This window comes from Arctopsyche grandis, chromosome 3 (assembly GCF_051622035.1).
Source record: "Arctopsyche grandis isolate Sample6627 chromosome 3, ASM5162203v2, whole genome shotgun sequence".
NCBI lineage: Eukaryota > Metazoa > Arthropoda > Insecta > Trichoptera > Hydropsychidae > Arctopsyche > Arctopsyche grandis.
Window position 1 is genome coordinate 15,739,190 of NC_135357.1, and position 18,160 is coordinate 15,757,349.

The following is an 18,160-nucleotide window of genomic DNA, read 5'->3' on the forward strand; positions in this document are numbered from 1 at the left end:
GACTCTCCCAAGTCCACTTATTGTTGGAGTTTTTCCTGAAAAATAAATTAGTGATAAAGAGTCTGTTGTGTTCTGCGAATTCTATGAGGCGATCGCCTCTGTCGTTTCTTTGGCCGGTACAAAAATTGCCTACTGCTCTTTCTGTATTTGCCTTTTGTCCTATTTTTGCGTTAAAGTCGCCCATGATTATTTTAAAGTGGTGACGGCTATTATCGTATGCGCCCTGTATTTTTTCGTAGAAGTCTTCTATTTCCTCGACTGGGTGGCTAGATGTGGGGGCGTACACTTGGAAGATTTGACAAGTGTACCTGCTCGAGAATCTTAATACTATATAGCATATACGTTCCGATATGTCGCTTATTTCTATAATATTTCTTTCTATTCTCTTATTGATAAGAAACCCTACTCCTCCTATTCTACCATTTGGTAGCCCTCTCCAGTAGAGACAGTTACCACTTTTTAGGATTATTTGGATTCGCTGTTTTCGTCTTACTTCACTAAGTCCTACTATATCCCAATTGATATTTTCTAATTCATTCTCTAATGCACGCACACTTCCTTCACTCGAAAACGTTTTTACATTGTATGTAGCTACATACAGATTTAGGTTGGGTTAGGTTTGGTGAGGTTAGCACGTTTTGTGTATATTTTTGCAATGTCGAATTCTTTTATTTCGGTAATGGTTAGTTTAGGTTGGGTTAGGTTTGGTGAAGTTAGCACGTTTTGTGGATATTTTTGCAATGTCGAATTCTTTGATTTCGGTGATAGTTTGGTTAGGTTGGGTTAGGTTTGGTGAGGTCAGCACGTTTTGTGTATGTTTTTGCAATGTCGATATCTTTGATTTCGGTAATGGTTAGGTAAGGTTGGGATAGGATTGGTGAGTTAAGCACGTTTTGTGTATATTTTTGCAACGTCGAATTCTTTGATTTCAATGGTGGTTCGGTTAGGTTGGGTAAGGTTTGGTGAGGTAAGCACGTTTTGTGGATATTTTTGCAATGTCGAATTCTTTGATTTCGGTGGTGGTTTGGTTAGGTTAGGTTAGGTTTGGTGACGCAAGCACGTTTTGTGGAAATTTATGCAATGTCGAATTTTATGATTTCGGTGATAGTTAGGTTAGGTTGGTTTAGGTTTGGTGAGGTAAGCCCTTTTTGTGTATATTTTTGAAATGTCAAATTTTGTGGTTTCGGTTATTGTTAGGTTAGGTTGGGTTAGGTTTTGTGAAGTTAAGACGTTTTGTGTATATTTTTGCAATGTCGAATTCTTTGATTTCGGTAATGGTTAGGTAAGGTTGGGTTAGGTTTGGTGAGTTAAGCACGTTTTGTGTATATTTTTGCAATGTCAAATTCTTTGATTTCGGTAATGGTTAGGTAAGGTTGGGTTAGGTTTGGTGAAGTTATAAATATAAATATAAATATTTTTGCAATGTCGATATCTTTGATTTCGGTGGTGGTTCGGTTAGGTTGGGTTAGGTTTGGTGAGTAAAGCACGTTTTGTGTATATTTTTGCAATGTCGAATTCTTTGATTTCGGTGGTGGTTCGGTTAGGTTGGGTTAGGTTTAGTGAGTCAAGCACGTTTTGTGGAAATTTTTGCAATGTCGAATTTTATGATTTCGGTGATAGTTAGGTTAGGTTTGGTGAGGTAAGCACTTTTTGTGTATATTTTTAAAATGTCGAATTCTTTGATTTCGGTAATAGTTAGGTAAGGTTGGGTTAGGTTTGGTGAGTTAAGCACGTTGAGTGTATATTTTGGCAATGTCGAATTCTTTGATTTCGGTAATGGTTAGGTAAGGTTGGGTTAGGTTTGGTGAGGTTAGCACGTTTTGTGTATATTTTTGCAATGTCGAATTCTTTGATTTCAATGGTGGTTCGGTTAGGTTGGGTAAGGTTAAGTGAGGTTAGCAAGTTTTGTGGATATTTTTGAAATGTCGAATTCTTTGATTTCGGTGGTGGTTCGGTTAGGTTGGGTTAGGTTTGGTGAGGTAAGCACTTTTTGTGTATATTTTTGAAATGTCGAATTCTTTGATTTCGGTTATTGTTAGGTTAGGTTGGTCTAGATTTTGTGAAGTTAATACGTTTTGTGGAAATTTGTGCAATGTCGAATTCTTTGATTTCGGTAATGGTTAGGTAAGGTTGAGTTAGGTTTGGTGAGGAAAGCACGTTTTGTGTATAATTTTGCAATGTGGAATTCTTTGATTTCGGTGATAGTAAGGTTAGGTTGGGTTAGGTTTGGTGAGGTAAGCACGTTTTGTGTATATTTTTGCAATGTCGTATTCTTTGATTTCGGTGATGGTTAGGTTTGGTGAGGTAAGCACGTTTTGTGGATATTTTTCCAATGTCGAATTCTTTGATTTTGGTGATGGTTAGGTAAGGTTGGGTTAGGTTTGGTGAGGTTAGCACCTTTTGTGTATATTTTTGCAATGTCGAATTTTATGATTTCGGTGATAGTTAGGTTAGGTTGGGTTAGGTTTGGTGAGGTAAGCACGTTTTGTGGATATTTTTCCAATGTCGAATTCTTTGATTTCGGTGATGGTTAGGTAAGGTTGGGTTAGGTTTGGTGAAGTTAGCACGTTTTGTGTATAATTTTGCAATGTCGAATTCTTTGATTTCGGTAATGGTAAGGTAAGGTTGGGTTAGGTTTGGTGAGGTAAGCACTTTTTGTGTATATTTTTGAAATATCGAATTCTTTGATTTCGGTTATTGTTAGGTGAGGTTGGTCTAGATTTTGTGAAGTTAAGACGTTTTGTGGAAATTTTTGCAATGTCGAATTCTTTGATTTCGGTAATGGTTAGGTAAGGTTGGGTTAGGTTTGGTGAGGTAAGCACTTTTTGTGTATATTTTTGCAATGTCGATTTCTTTGATTTCAGTGATGGTTAGGTTAGGTTGGGTTAGGTTAGGTTAGGTTCGGTGAAAGTTAGTTTAGGTTGGGTTAGGATTGGTGAGGTAAGCACTTTTTGTGTATATTTTTGAAATGTCAAATTCTTTGATTTCAGTTATTGTGAGGTTAGGTTGGGTTAGGTTTTGTGAAGTTAAGACGTTTTGTGTATATTTTTGCAATGTCAAATTCTTTGATTTCGGTAATGGTTAGGTAAGGTTGTGTTAGGTTTGGTGAGTTAAGCACGTTTTGTGTATATTTTTGCAATGTCGAATTCTTTGATTTCGGTGATGGTTAGTTTAGGTTGGGTTAGGTTTGGTGAAGTAAGCACGTTTTGTGTATATTTTTGCAATGTCGAATTCTTTGATTTCGGTGGTGGTTCGGATAGGTTGGGTTAGGTTTGGTGAGGCAAGCACGTTTTGTGGATATTTTTGCAATGTCGATTTCTTTGATTTCGGTGCTGGTTAGGTTAGGTTGGGTAAGGTTTGTTGAGGTTCGCACGTTTTGTGGATATTTTTGCAATGTCGAATTCTTTGATTTCGGTGATAGTAAGGTTAGGTTGGGTAAGGTTTGGTGAGGTAAGCACGTTTTGTGTATATTTTTGCAATGTCGAATTCTTTGATTTCGGTGATGGTTAGGTTAGGTTGGGTTAGGTTTGGTGAAGTTAGCACGTTTTGTGTATAATTTTGCAATGTCGAATTCTTTGATTTCGGTAATTGTTCGGTAAGGTTGGGTTAGGTTTATTGAGGTTAGCACGTTTTGTGTATATTTTTGCAATGTCGATATCTTTGATTTCGGTGGTGGTTCGGTTAGGTTGGGATAGGTTTGGTGAGGTAAGCACGATTTGTGGATATTTTTGCAATGTCGAATTCTTTGATTTCGGTGATAGTTAGGTTAGGTTGGGTTAGGTTTGTTGAGGTTCGCACGTTTTGTGGATATTTTTGCAATGTCGAATTCTTTGATTTCGGTGATAGTAAGGTTAGGTTGGGTAAGGTTTGGTGAGGTTAGCACGTTTTGTGTATATTTTTGCAATGTCGAATTCTTTGATTTCGGTGATGGTTAGGTTAAGTTGGGTTAGGTTTGGTGAGGTTAGCACGTTTTGTGTATATTTTTGCAATGTCGATATCTTTGATTTCGGTGGTGGTTCGGCTAGGTTGGGTTAGGTTTAGTGAGGTAAGCACGTTTTGTGGATATTTTTGCAATGTCGAATTCTTTGAATTCGGTGATAGTTAGGTTAGGTTGGGTTAGGTTTGCTGAGGTAAGCACGTTTTGTGTATATTTTTGCAATGTCGATATCTTTGATTTCGGTAATGGTTAGGTAAAGTTGGGTTAGGTTTGGTGAGCTTAGCACGTTTTGTGTATATTTTTGCAATGTCAAATTCTTTGATTTTGGTGGTGGTTCGGTTAGGTTGGGTAAAATTTGGTGAGGTTAGCACGTTTTGTGGATATTTTTGCAATGTCGAATTCTTTGATTTCGGTGGTGGTTCGGTTAGGTTGGGTTAGGTTTGGTGAGGCAAGCACGTTTTGTGGAAATTTTTGCAATGTCGAATTTTATGATTTCGGTGATAGTAAGGTTGGGTTGGGTTAGGTTTTGTGAAGTCAGCACGTTTTGTGTATATTTTAGCAATGTCGAATTCTTTGAATTCAGTGATGGTTAGGTTTGGTTGGGTTAGGTTTGGTGAGGCTAGCACGTTTTGTGTATATTTTTGCAATGTATAATGCCTTTATTTCGGTGATGGTTAGGTTCAGTTGGGTTTAGTTTGGTGAGGAAAGCACGTTTTGTGTTTAAATTGACAATGTCGAATTCTTTGATTTCGGTGATAGTTAGGTTAGGTTGGGTTAGGTTTGGTGAGGTAAGCACGTTTTGTGTATATTTTTGCAATGTCGTATTCTTTGATTTCGGTGATGGTTAGGTTAGGTTGGGTTAGGTTTGTTGAGGTAAGCACGTTTTGTGGATATTTTTCCAATGTCGAATTCTTTGATTTCGGTGATGGTTAGGTTAGGTTAGGTTAGGTTTCGTGAAGTAAGCACGTTTTGTGTATATTTTTGCAATGTCGATATCTTTGATTTCGGTGGTGGTTAGCTTAGGTTGGGTTAGGTTTGATGAGGTTCGCACGTTTTGTGGATATTTTTAAAATGTCGAATTCTTTGATTTCGGTGATAGATAGGTAAGGTTGGGTTAGGTTTGGTGAGGTAAGCACGTTTTGTGTATATTTTTGAAATGTCGAATTCTTTGATTTCGGTTATGTTAGGTTAGGTTGGGTTAGGTTTTGTGAAGTTAAGAGGTTTTGTGTATATTTTTGCAATGTCGAATTCTTTGATTTCGGTGATAGTTAGGTTAGGTTGGGTTAGGTTTGTTGAGGTAAGCACGTTTTGTTGATATTTTTCCAATGTCGAATTCTTTGATTTCGGTGATGGTTAGGTTAGGTTGGGTTAGGTTTCGTGAAGTAAGCACGTTTTGTGTATATTTTTGCAATGTCGAATTTTTTTGTTTTCGGTGATAGTTAGTTTAGGTTGGGTTAGGTTTGGTGAGGTAAGCACGTTTTGTGTATATTTTTGCAATGTCGAATTCTTTGATTTTGGTGGTGGTTCGGTTAGGTTGGGTAAGGTTTGGTGAGGTTAGCACGTTTTGTGGATATTTTTGCAATGTCGAATTCTTTGATCTCGGTGGTGGTTCGGTTAGGTTGGGTTAGGTTTGGTGAGGCAAGCACGTTTTGTGGAAATTTTTGCAATGTCGAATTTTATGATTTCGGTGATAGTTAGGTTAGGTTGGGTTAGGTTTCGTGAAGTAAGCACGTTTTGTGTATATTTTTGCAATGTCGAATTTTTTGAATTCGGTGATTGTTAGGTTAGGTTGGGTTAGGTTTGGTGAGGTTAGCACGTTTTGTGGATATTTTTGCAATGTCCAATTCTTTGATTTCAGTGATGGTTAGGTTGGGTTCGGTTAGGTTTTGTGAAGTCAGCACGTTTTGTGTTAATTTTTGCAATGTCGAATTCTTTGATTTCGGTAATTGTTCGGTAAGGTTGGGTTAGGTTTATTGAGGTTAGCACGTTTTGTGTATATTTTTGCAATGTCGATATCTTTGATTTCGGTGGTGGTTCGGTTAGGTTGGGATAGGTTTGGTGAGGTAAGCACGATTTGTGGATATTTTTGCAATGTCGAATTCTTTGATTTCGGTGATAGTTAGGTTAGGTTGGGTTAGGTTTGTTGAGGTTCGCACGTTTTGTGGATATTTTTGCAATGTCGAATTCTTTGATTTCGGTGATAGTAAGGTTAGGTTGGGTAAGGTTTGGTGAGGTTAGCACGTTTTGTGTATATTTTTGCAATGTCGAATTCTTTGATTTCGGTGATGGTTAGGTTAAGTTGGGTTAGGTTTGGTGAGGTTAGCACGTTTTGTGTATATTTTTGCAATGTCGATATCTTTGATTTCGGTGGTGGTTCGGCTAGGTTGGGTTAGGTTTAGTGAGGTAAGCACGTTTTGTGGATATTTTTGCAATGTCGAATTCTTTGAATTCGGTGATAGTTAGGTTAGGTTGGGTTAGGTTTGCTGAGGTAAGCACGTTTTGTGTATATTTTTGCAATGTCGATATCTTTGATTTCGGTAATGGTTAGGTAAAGTTGGGTTAGGTTTGGTGAGCTTAGCACGTTTTGTGTATATTTTTGCAATGTCAAATTCTTTGATTTTGGTGGTGGTTCGGTTAGGTTGGGTAAAATTTGGTGAGGTTAGCACGTTTTGTGGATATTTTTGCAATGTCGAATTCTTTGATTTCGGTGGTGGTTCGGTTAGGTTGGGTTAGGTTTGGTGAGGCAAGCACGTTTTGTGGAAATTTTTGCAATGTCGAATTTTATGATTTCGGTGATAGTAAGGTTAGGTTGGGTTAGGTTTTGTGAAGTCAGCACGTTTTGTGTATATTTTAGCAATGTCGAATTCTTTGAATTCAGTGATGGTTAGGTTTGGTTGGGTTAGGTTTGGTGAGGCTAGCACGTTTTGTGTATATTTTTGCAATGTATAATGCCTTTATTTCGGTGATGGTTAGGTTCAGTTGGGTTTAGTTTGGTGAGGAAAGCACGTTTTGTGTTTAAATTGACAATGTCGAATTCTTTGATTTCGGTGATAGTTAGGTTAGGTTGGGTTAGGTTTGGTGAGGTAAGCACGTTTTGTGTATATTTTTGCAATGTCGTATTCTTTGATTTCGGTGATGGTTAGGTTAGGTTGGGTTAGGTTTGTTGAGGTAAGCACGTTTTGTGGATATTTTTCCAATGTCGAATTCTTTGATTTCGGTGATGGTTAGGTTAGGTTAGGTTAGGTTTCGTGAAGTAAGCACGTTTTGTGTATATTTTTGCAATGTCGATATCTTTGATTTCGGTGGTGGTTAGCTTAGGTTGGGTTAGGTTTGATGAGGTTCGCACGTTTTGTGGATATTTTTAAAATGTCGAATTCTTTGATTTCGGTGATAGATAGGTAAGGTTGGGTTAGGTTTGGTGAGGTAAGCACGTTTTGTGTATATTTTTGAAATGTCGAATTCTTTGATTTCGGTTATGTTAGGTTAGGTTGGGTTAGGTTTTGTGAAGTTAAGAGGTTTTGTGTATATTTTTGCAATGTCGAATTCTTTGATTTCGGTGATAGTTAGGTTAGGTTGGGTTAGGTTTGTTGAGGTAAGCACGTTTTGTTGATATTTTTCCAATGTCGAATTCTTTGATTTCGGTGATGGTTAGGTTAGGTTGGGTTAGGTTTCGTGAAGTAAGCACGTTTTGTGTATATTTTTGCAATGTCGAATTTTTTTGTTTTCGGTGATAGTTAGTTTAGGTTGGGTTAGGTTTGGTGAGGTAAGCACGTTTTGTGTATATTTTTGCAATGTCGAATTCTTTGATTTTGGTGGTGGTTCGGTTAGGTTGGGTAAGGTTTGGTGAGGTTAGCACGTTTTGTGGATATTTTTGCAATGTCGAATTCTTTGATCTCGGTGGTGGTTCGGTTAGGTTGGGTTAGGTTTGGTGAGGCAAGCACGTTTTGTGGAAATTTTTGCAATGTCGAATTTTATGATTTCGGTGATAGTTAGGTTAGGTTGGGTTAGGTTTCGTGAAGTAAGCACGATTTGTGTATATTTTTGCAATGTCGAATTTTTTGAATTCGGTGATTGTTAGGTTAGGTTGGGTTAGGTTTGGTGAGGTTAGCACGTTTTGTGGATATTTTTGCAATGTCCAATTCTTTGATTTCAGTGATGGTTAGGTTGGGTTCGGTTAGGTTTTGTGAAGTCAGCACGTTTTGTGTTAATTTTTGCAATGTCGAATTCTTTGATTTCGGTTTTGGTTAGGTTAGGTAAGGTTAGGTTCTGTGAAGTTAGCACGGTTTGTGTATATTTTTGCAATGTCGAATTCCTTGATTTCGGTGATGGTTAGGTTAGGTTGGGTTAGGTTTTGTGAAGTTTGCACGTTTTGTGTATATTTTTGCAATGTCGAATTCTTTGAATTCGGTGATGGTAAGGTTTGGTTGGGTTTGGTTTGGTGAGGCTTGCACGTTTTGTGCATATTTTTGCATTGTCGAATTCTTTGATTTCGGTGATAGTTAGGTTAGGTTGGGTTAGGTTTGGTGAGGTAAGCACGTTATGTGTATATTTTTGCAATGTCGATATATTTGATATCGGTGGTGGTTCGGTTAGGTTGGGTTAGGTTTGGTGAGGTAAGCACGTTTTGTGGATATTTTTGCAATGTCCAATTCTTTGATTTCAGTGATGGTTAGGTTGGGTTCGGTTAGGTTTTGTGAAGTCAGCACGTTTTGTGTTAATTTTTGCAATGTCGAAATCTTTGATTTCGGTTTTGGTTAGGTTAGGTAAGGTTAGGTTCTGTGAAGTTAGCACGGTTGGTGTATATTTTTGCAATGTCGAATTCCTTGATTTCGGTGATGGTTAGGTTAGGTTGGGTTAGGTTCTGTGAAGTTAGCACGTTTTGTGCATATTTTTGCATTGTCGAATTCTTTGATTTCGGTGATAGTTAGGTTAGGTTGGGCTAGGTTTGGTGAGATAAACACGTTATGTGTTTATTTTTGCAATGTCGATATCTTTGATTTCGGTGGTGGTTCGGTTAGGTTGGGTTAGGTTTGGTGAGGTAAGCACGTTTTGTGGATATTTTTGCAATGTCGATATCTTTGATTTCGGTAATGGTAAGGGAAGGTTGGGTTAGGTTTGGTGAGTAAAGCACGTTTTGTGTATATTTTTGCAATGTCGAATTCTTTGATTTCGGTGGTGGTTCGGTTAGGTTGGGTTAGGTTTGGTGAGGCAAGCACGTTTTGTGGAAATTTTTGCAATGTCGAATTTTATGATTTCGGTGATAGTTAGGTTAGGTTTGGTGAGGTAAGCACTTTTTGTGTATATTTTTGAAATGTCGAATTATTTGATTTCGGTAATAGTTAGGTGAGGTTGGGTTAGGTTTGGTGAGTTAAGCACGTTGAGTGTATATTTTTGCAATGTCAAATTCTTTGATTTCGGTAATGGTTAGGTAAGGTTGGGTTAGGTTTGGTGAGGTTAGCACGTTTTGTGTATATTTTTGCAATGTCGAATTCTTTGATTTCGGTGGTTGTTCGGTTAGGTTGGGTTAGGTTTGGTAAGGCAAGCACGTTTTGTGGATATTTTTGCAATGTCGATTTCTTTGATTTCGGTGATGGTTAGGTTAGGTTGGGTTAGGTTTGTTGAGGTTCGCACGTTTTGTGGATATTTTTGCAATGTCGAATTCTTTGATTTCGGTGATAGTAAGGTTAGGTTGGGTAAGGTTTGGTGAGGTAAGCACGTTTTGTGTATATTTTTGCAATGTCGAATTCTTTGATTTCGGGGATGGTTAGGTTAGGTTGGGTTAGGTTTGGTGAAGTAAGCACGTTTTGTGTATAATTTTGCAATGTCGAATTCTTTGATTTCGGTAATGGTTAGGTAAGGTTGGGTTAGGTTTGGTGGGTTAAGCACGTTTTGTGTATATTTTTGCAATGTCGAATTCTTTGATTTCGGTGGTGGTTCGGTTAGGTTGGTTAAGGGTTGGTGAGGTTAGCACGTTTTGTGGATATTTTTGCAATGTCTATTTCTTTGATTTCGGTGGTGGTTCGGTTAGGTTTGGTTAGGTTTGGTGAGGCAAGCATGTTTCGTGGAAATTTTTGCAATGTCGAATTTTATGATTTCGGTGATAGTTAGGTTAGGTTGGGTTAGGTTTGGTGAGGTAAGCACTTTTTGTGTATATTTTTGAAATGTCAATCTCTGTGATTTCGGTTATTGTTAGGTTAGGTTGGGTTAGGTTTTGTGAAGTAAAGACGTTTTGTGTATATTTTTGCAATATCGAATTCTTTGATTTCGGTAATGGTTAGGTAAGGTTGGGTGAGGTTTGGTGAGTTAAGCACGTTTTGTGTATATTTTTGCAATGTCGAATTCTTTGAATTCGGTGATGGTAAGGTTTGGTTGGGTTAGGTTTGGTGAGGTTAGCACTTTTTGTGTATATTTTTGCAATGTCGAATTCTTTGATTTCGGTGGTGGTTCGGTTAGGTTGGGTTAGGTTTGGTGAGGTAAGCACGTTTTGTGTATATTTTTGCAATGTCGAAATCTTTGATTTCAGTAATGGAAAGGTAAGGTTGGGCTAGGTTTGGTGAGTTTAGCACGTTTTGTGTATATTTTTGCAATGTCGAATTCATTGATTTCGGTGGTGGTTCAGTTAGGTTGGGTAAGGTTTTTTGAGGTTAGCACGTTTTGTGTATATTTTTGCAATGTTGATATCTTTGATTTCGGTGGTGGTTCGGTTAGGTTGGGTTAGGTTTGGTGAGGTAAGCACGTTTTGTGTATATTTTTGCAATGTCGATATCTTTGATTTCGGTGGTGGTTCGGTTAGGTTGGGTTAGGTTTGGTGAGGTAAGCAAGTTTTGTGGATATTTTTGCAATGTCGAATTCTTTGATTTCGGTGAAAGTTAGGTTATGTTGGGTTAGGTTTGGTGAGGTAAGCACGATTTGTGTATATTTTTGCAATGTCGATATCTTTGATTTCGGTAATGGTTAGGTAAGGTTGGGTTAGGTTTGGTGAGGTAAGTGGAAAAGACTTCGATAATGGTTTGATGTAGTTTATTGAAATGTAAAATCTGCACGTGGATATGGTTCAGCGGAACGTACGAGAAACAACTTCTCCGTACGCCGTCTTTTCGCCGACTACTCGACCGTAGCGTTCTTCCGCTTGGGTCCACACTACTTCCAACTCGTCAATAATGCCAATCGACAATCAGTTAATAAGACTGTTTGCCACACGTCATTATAAAAGTCGGAACATAGTCCCACATAGGAAAACTGTTGAACAATACAGTTATTCTACAGAGTTACAGCATTACTGACGAGTCGTTTACAATAAATCATAGCTCTTAAAATAATTAAATAGAGGGTGAATAATGAAACCTTTGCCTCATCCAGTGTGAGGATAAAATCAATTTATTGGTTCAGTAATATTTCAACTTATAGGTATACCTCTGGTGAATGTTATTTCTATTTACATTAAAATTTTTGAAATCTCCTTTGAAGCTGTGAATAAGCATTACAAGATAAGTTTACTTTAAAGAAGAGAGAGTGGACTGTATATGGTTTAACTTAAGCATTCCTCATCTTGATGTTAACTTAGACAATACAATGTTGACACTATTACAGTTGTCAATACAGATCAGCTATTACCGATCAACTAAACTTGATTTGTGAGTGTAATGCTCCTAAGTTAACTTGATTTCATCAACAAGTAACACAAACATTGCTAAATTACAAGTAAATTGGAAAGTCATTCATTTATTCCTACAAGCAGGAAATGAAGGCGAACTATGATTATAGATGTCTCTACGTTAAACATCGAAATGTTCAGTATTATAATATTTACTTATTCTATGATTCACATAAATACTATAAACAGTAAGAGTTAACTTATGTTTTCATAACAAGAAACATAAGACCTGCGGATGACTCCCGGCAGGTTATAATTAAGTAGACATGAAATAATTTAAGATGCTCCATTAAGTTTGGCTTGGAGACTAACATTAACAAATCATGAATATAATTTTAACTGTCAAATTTGAACAGTTTATTTTAAACTCGGATATAATCCTTCCGAGTGATGACATGAGACAAGTCTTATATTATAAAGACAAAATGATTAGATTAAATTCGGAGATATATACTGCCGAATGTTAAAATGAAAATAGCTTAAATTATACACACAACACAATTAAAGTGAATTACGGAGTATTACTATTAACATTGAATGATTTAAACTCATGATTACATCTAATAAGTAATATGCGTTGGGGGTAGTGTCTTCGGGTTAAACTAAGCTACCGAAGTTGACGGAATTGAAGCTGCTGTTTCTCCTCCATCTTGCTGATCTTCCTTCCTGTCAAGTGGTCCTTGTGGTAGAATCGGCAATGGCGCCACTAGATGACTGGACCGACGAAACTCTCCGCTGGCAGTAAAGACGTCGACGACTCGAACTCTGCCATCTGGTCCGGGATACAATTTAGTGACTCGACCCAAGACCCATCGGGTTGGCAGCATGTGTTCCTCCTTTAACAGGACCATTTGACCCACACTCAGATTGTTGCTCGAGTCCTTCTTCCATTTGTGTCGTAACTGCAAAGAATGTAAATATTCCGCCGACCAACGTTTCCAAAATGCTGCTGTGGTCAATTGTATCTGAAGCAGATTGGCATGGACATTAGTGTTATATTTAACCTCCATTGGAAGAGCGAGTAAGGATCTGCCAATTAAGAAATGTCCAGGTGTGAGGGGTAAAAGGTCTAGTGGATCCGATGACAAGGGACTAAGAGGACGGGAATTCATGCAAGCTTCTATTTGAGTCAATACCGTACAAAATGATTCGAAATTTAAGGTGGTGGCCTTTAACACCTTGTTTAAATGAATTTTCATGGATTTAACCGCTGCTTCCCACAGCCCTCCCATGTGAGGCGCCCTTGGCGGGTTAAACTTCCAACGAATCCCTTCGGAGGCTACATACCGTAGTAGCTTCTCCTCATGAGGACGTTCGTAAATTAATTTTACTAAATTAACGAGTTCATGACTTGCACCGACAAAATTAGTAGCATTGTCGGAATATATCGTATTGGGCCTGTCACGTCTGGCTACGAATCTTCTTAAATAATTTAAGAAATTTGAACTCGTTAAGTCTCCGACAAGTTCCAAGTGAACTGCCTTACTGGAAAAACACACAAAGACACAAACGTAACCCTTAATTATCTTAGAATTCTTATTGCAACCACTCTTCACAGGAAAAGGTCCTGCGAAGTCTATCCCCGCATGACTGAAAGGAAAATTCGCAGTGGTACGTTCGAGCGGGAGTAATCCCATTAATCTATTGTGTGACAGTGGTTTATTTCTGAAACAAATGACACATGAACGCACCACTCCTTTGACAGTATTATGTCCGGCCAATGGCCAATAGGTCTGCCGCTATAACGACAGTAAGGCTTGAGTACCCAAGTGAATATATTTCAAGTGTGCATCTCGGACAATCATGTGTGTAAGTTTATGCTTATTTGACAAGATAATGGGTGACGTTGATAGAGTTGTTCCCAGAGGAAGTCTACTTCCAACACAAATTAAATTCTCATGGAATAGAGGGGACAATTTAGCTAATTTACTGCTACTGGGAATTGGATGTCCCTTGCTCAGCAAATGATATTCCAATGGAAATGATTCCATTAGCGATAACCTAATCCAATTATTTAAAGCATCTTTTAATTCTAAAGCGGACGGTTCGTTATTTTCTTTAACGTTTAATTGTTTATTCCTTAGTGGCCGACGAACATATGATAAAACTCGAAGGAGTCTTGGAAGATGAGAATATTTATCTATCCAATTATTTTCCCTCACAAGGGTAGCGTTAGTGACTACCCTTCTCTCTGGAAGATCTATTGTGATCTCAGGAGGTCTTCGAGGCCATCGTGATTCATCTAATTTCAACCAACTAGGGCCGTCCCACCATAACGAATTATGATTTAATTCTGATGGTTGAGTCCCTCGAGAAATTAAATCTGCTGGATTGTCTGTAGAGGAGACATGGTACCACTCAATGGGTTGAGATATTGATTGGATTTCGGCCACTCGATTGGCAACGAAGGTAGTCCATTTACATGACTCTCCCCTAATCCAATGCAATGCGACGGTTGAATCCGTCCAATAATATTTTTCATTAATATGAATTGTTAATTGGTCTATTGTTGACTTCATTAACTTTGATAATAACATAGCGGAGCACAGCTCTAAACGCGGAATAGTTACAAAACTGAGCGGAGCGACTCTCGAACGAGAACACACAAGATGACATTTGGAATTTCCCAATTGATCTAAAACTTTATTGTATTCCATTTTTAAATTATTATTGGCTAAAAAACGTCTTTCCAAAGTTTTGTGTCTTTTCTCCGCAATGTGCAATGAACTTCCTAATACTACCGGGGAATTTTTATATGGTAAAGCTACACAAAATCTACCGTTTTTATCTCGTGATGTGTGTGCTTGGAAATGTTCCTCACATCTTTTCTCCTCAAGAGATTGATGTTTTACCATAGGAACCTGGTCTATCATCCAAAAGTTTTGAATGTGACTGTCTAATTGACTTAAGCCTATGTGGCTCTTCCCTGGAGCATTATTTACTTCGGGATATGGACCAACTATTGTCCATCCGAATTCGGTATCCTTTAAGATAGGCATACCTTTTCCTAACTGGATGGTTCCTGCTTTCATAGCATGAACGCAAATCTCGGCGCCGAGCAATAAATCGATTGGCGTCGGTTTATTCCAAAGGGGATCTGATAACTTGATTCCCGCTGGTATTGAAATTAACTGTTGATCCAGTTTCACAGTTGGAATTTCGCCAGTAATTTCTGGTAATACCAAACACAACACTTTGGTTGAGTAATTAGTGGTTGAAGACCTTATGGTCACCTTGGTGATGTGACGAATGCTACTTTCTTGATTAGCGATACCTACAATTTTTTGAGAGATTTTCTCTAATTTGAAGTTATTCTTCTTAGCGAAAGATGTGGTAACATAGTTGACTTGTGAGCCGGAATCTAATAATGTGCGACCCTTAACGACCGTTCCATTGGACGTTATAATGTCTACTTGTACCGTGGGTAAAATTATCTCCCTTTGAGAGAAATGAGTAGAATGAGCATTAATTGACTTCCTTCCCGTATTATTTGAACTAAATGTATCGTCCTGATGCAACAAAGTATGATGGTTTTGTTTGCACCTTAAGCAATTATAGTTAGACTTGCAATTTGTTATCTTATGCGATGAATTTAAACATTTAAAACACATGTTATTAGATTTAACGAATTCATTTCTTTCCAAACTGGATTTTGCTTTGAATTTATCACATTTGCCTATGAAATGATTATTTCGACAGAATGCGCATGCGTTTACCTTACTTGATTGGTTTTTGTTCGCGACATGAGTTCTCATGATTCTTTGACGACTATGAGGGAATTCCTTCACCGTAGTTACAGATGCAGTAGATTGTAATACATTACATCTATTCTGCAAGAATGTCTCTAAACTTTCATATGGTGGCATTTCTCTGCTAACCAGCGATATTTCCCAGTCTCTTACTAGATTAAAAGGTAATTTCCTTAGAACTAAACATGTTACCCATGGATCTAAAATTTCTCTCGCGTAACCCAACGATTCAATGTTTTTAATACACACTGTTACCTGATTCAATAGATTTCTCAATTCGATATGTGATTCTCTTGTGATTAATTTTAAGTCACAAAGTGAATTAATCCTAGTTTTGAGATTAAGTCTTGGTAAATTATATTGCTTGTCTAAAATACTCCAAGCTATTTCGTAATTGTCTGAGCTAATATCTAAACCTGATACAGCTGCCAAAGCGGGACCGATTAAGGATTGATGCAAATATTGCAATTTCGTGACATTCGAATATTCCGTTTTGTTTCCTATTATATTCTTAAAAGCTTGTTGAAACGATTGCCATTCAGATGGATCTCCCTGAAATGTGGGAATGGTTAACGTCGGTAACTTATCTCTAGCAAATTTAATTGTTGCTTGCTCTACCTTCAGTTTACCATCTTGAATGGATTGTCTCTCTAATGCTGCTTTAAGATTTTGAATTGTCATTGTGATTATGTAGAACTCTTCGTCTATTTGATCCGCCTGCTCTATATCTGTGAGGTTGTCTAAGTACTCATAATGGAGTTTTTGGAGATAGTCGTATGCTTTTTCAATAAATTGATACTGTCCTTCATTTATTTCGGAGATTCTGTCTATTTTCTCCTGTAGTCTTTTAAACGCGCCCGAATACCTTAATTCTATTGATGTCATTGTAACTTCTACTTTATTTTCTTTCGCTAATGTTTTTATCGATTGAGTCTGACTTCGAGTCTGATGTATTCTAGAGCTTGACCTGTCTCTAATAGGTTCTACGTCCCTAGTTGGATTTCGACCTTTATGCGACTGGGAAGTCGAAGCTTCTATTTCCTCGTTTTCAGCACTTGACATTTGTTTCAGAAAGTTGCACTATTTCGTCTCATAAATACAGTTATTCTCTACTATAGCTGTCAATTGAACTATTCGTAGAGATAAGGTAATAATATTCAATGATTAACCGTGAATCTTAATATTCTACTTTAACTAATATCACCAGAATCTATCCAACATATTTTGGAAGAAATAACAACCCTAAATTGGTGGGTGCTTGATTTAAACCACTTTGGGGCTACAAGTCTTGTGATTTATTTTAAATCACCACTGTTTCATCACACATTATGAAACAAAGAGATCTACCGATGTATGAATATACCGGTATGTACTTGATTTAATCCACTTTGGGGCTACAAGTCTTGTGATTTATTTTAAATCACCACTGTTTCATCACACATTATGAAACAAAGAGATCTACCGATGTATGAATATACCGGTACGTACTTGGCTTAAGCCACTTTGGGGCTACAAGTGTAATTCCACATTTATCGTGGAGGGGGGGGGGGGAGGATGTTTCTACACACATTAAGAAAAAAATAGATCTACCGATGTATGAATATACCGGTACGTACTTGGTTTAAGCCACTTTGGGGCTACAAGTGTAATTCCACATTTATTGTGGAGGGGGGGGGGGGGAGGGTGTTTCTACACACATTAAGAAACAAAGATCTACCGATGTATGAATATACCGGTACGTACTTGGTTTAAGCCACTTTGGGGCTACAAGTGTAATTCCACATTTATCGTGGAGAAGGGGGGGGAGGATGTTTCTACACACATTAAGAAACAAAGATCTACCGATGTATGAATATACCGGTATGTACTTGCTTTAAACCACTTTGGGGCTACAAGTATAATTCCCCACGTGCTTTGCTAATTTTACACTACATCTGATTTTACACTTTTAATACGAAATTCGATGCGACCGATGAAACATTCCTTCGTAGCGCGATATTATTTTATACAATCGCGTTAATTAATTGTTATACTTTAAAACATATTTTAAAAACTGACCTACCCACATGATTGCCTTTTGAACAGATTGCCTGAGATTGAATACATTCACTTACTTGAATATCCTTTACGATGTATATGTGATCGTTCCGATAATTTTGGATTACATCTGTGTCCCATGCGTCTTTGTAGGTTATGTTTTTATTTATATATTTTCTGCGTCCAATCACGCGGTCATGTACCTCTGTACATCAATCAATATATTGCTGAAATAGAAGCAAACATGTTATTAGTATTGGAAAGGTACGGATAGTAACAAAGGAACGATACCGATTTCTTAATTGACATCCATTTTTTCTCGACCACGTTTTTTCCTATTGGTTTGTCCGTTTGGTGTTGTGGCCTAGGTTACTGGTGTCCGGTTCGAAATGACCATCATGGAAAAGACTTCGATAATGGTTTGATGTAGTTTATTGAAATGTAAAATCTGCACGTGGATATGGTTCAGCGGAACGTACGAGAACACAACTTCTCCGTACGCCGTCTTTTCGCTGACTACTCGACCGTAGCGTTCTTCCGCTTGGGTCCACACTACTTCCAACTCGTCAATAATGCCAATCGACAATCAGTTAATAAGACTGTTTGCCACACGTCATTATAAAAGTCGGAACAGTAAGCACGTTTTGTGGATATTTTTGCAATGTCGAATTCTTTGATATCGGTGGTGGTTCGGTTAGGTTGGGTTAGGTTTGGTGAGGCAAGCACGTTTTGTGGAAATTTTTGCAATGTCGAATTTTATGATTTCGGTGATAGTTAGGTTAG

The 18,160-nt window shown here is 37.8% G+C and overlaps 1 long non-coding RNA gene across 1 annotated transcript; it reads right to left on the minus strand.

The window, feature by feature from the left end:
• Window positions 1-10,942: 10,942 nt before the first annotated feature.
• Window positions 10,943-17,895, minus strand: LOC143909743 (uncharacterized). Its single transcript, XR_013260371.1, has 2 exons — window positions 17,455-17,895; window positions 10,943-12,556 (listed from the first exon to the last, which is right to left on the minus strand). It is a non-coding gene; the product is annotated as an uncharacterized LOC143909743 (long non-coding RNA).
• Window positions 17,896-18,160: the final 265 nt, after the last annotated feature.